The sequence below is a fragment of the Miscanthus floridulus genome, chromosome 7 (genome assembly GCF_019320115.1).
Source record: "Miscanthus floridulus cultivar M001 chromosome 7, ASM1932011v1, whole genome shotgun sequence".
Taxonomy (NCBI): Eukaryota; Viridiplantae; Streptophyta; class Magnoliopsida; order Poales; family Poaceae; genus Miscanthus; species Miscanthus floridulus.
This window is the reverse complement of record NC_089586.1, coordinates 70,055,463-70,056,268: the sequence shown is the minus strand read 5'-3', so window position 1 is coordinate 70,056,268 and position 806 is coordinate 70,055,463. Positions and strand designations below refer to the sequence as shown.

The 806-nt window shown below is 43.5% G+C and overlaps 1 non-coding gene across 1 annotated transcript; it reads left to right on the top strand.

Annotated features, from left to right (window-relative positions):
- Nucleotides 1-294: 294 nt before the first annotated feature.
- LOC136468173 (small nucleolar RNA R71) lies at nt 295-403 on the top strand. Its single transcript, XR_010761710.1, has one exon. It is a non-coding gene; the product is annotated as a small nucleolar RNA R71 (small nucleolar RNA).
- The last annotated feature ends 403 nt before the right edge of the window (nt 404-806 follow it).

Sequence of the window (806 nt, the reverse complement as noted above, 5' to 3'; positions counted from 1 at the left end):
TGAATATGCATGACTTCTTACTTCTCATTGGCTCGATCTTCAAGCTTCTTGATCAGTAGGTCCATCTTAGCAGACAACATGTCTACCTCCTTGAGTTGATGCATGCCTCCACCTCTCTTGTGGGTCTAAAGATGTTCTTCATTCTAGCCTGGATTGGAGGCCATCTTCTCCACAAGAACTATTGCAGCTAGTATGGTGAGTGATAGGAATGCGCCTCCAGCAACAGCATCCATAGTCTCATGGGTACTGTTGGTTAGCCCATGGTAGAAAGTCTGCATGAGTAGCCAATTCTCCATCCCATGATGAGGATATTCTATAATGTAATCTGAAAAATGTTCCCATGCCTCAGGGATAGATTCATCATGTTATTGCTGAAAGCTTGAGATTCGCCCACATAGAGCATTGGTCTTGCCTATGGGAAAGAACTTTGCTAAGAAGGCAGTGGAGCAGTTATCCCATATAGTATTTCTATCTTTGTTGGTGTAGAACCATTACTTTGCCTTCCCCAAGAGTGAGAATGGGAAGAGGCGAAGTAGTATGGCATCTTGGGTCACTCCTTTGATTGTGAAAGTGCTACAAATCTTTAGAAAGTGTTGGAGATGTGCACTCGCATCTTCATGTGCCTTTCCACAAAACTAGCTTGCTTGTACCATATTGATGAGGGCTGGCTTGAGCTCGAATCCATTGTTTTCGACATTGACTGTCGATCTAGTATAGATGTTGGCCAGTAGTTGAAGCAGAGAATTCACGGAGAGTCCTGTTAGCCATGACTTCAAATTCAGGTGTTAAGCTTCAGCCTTATATGG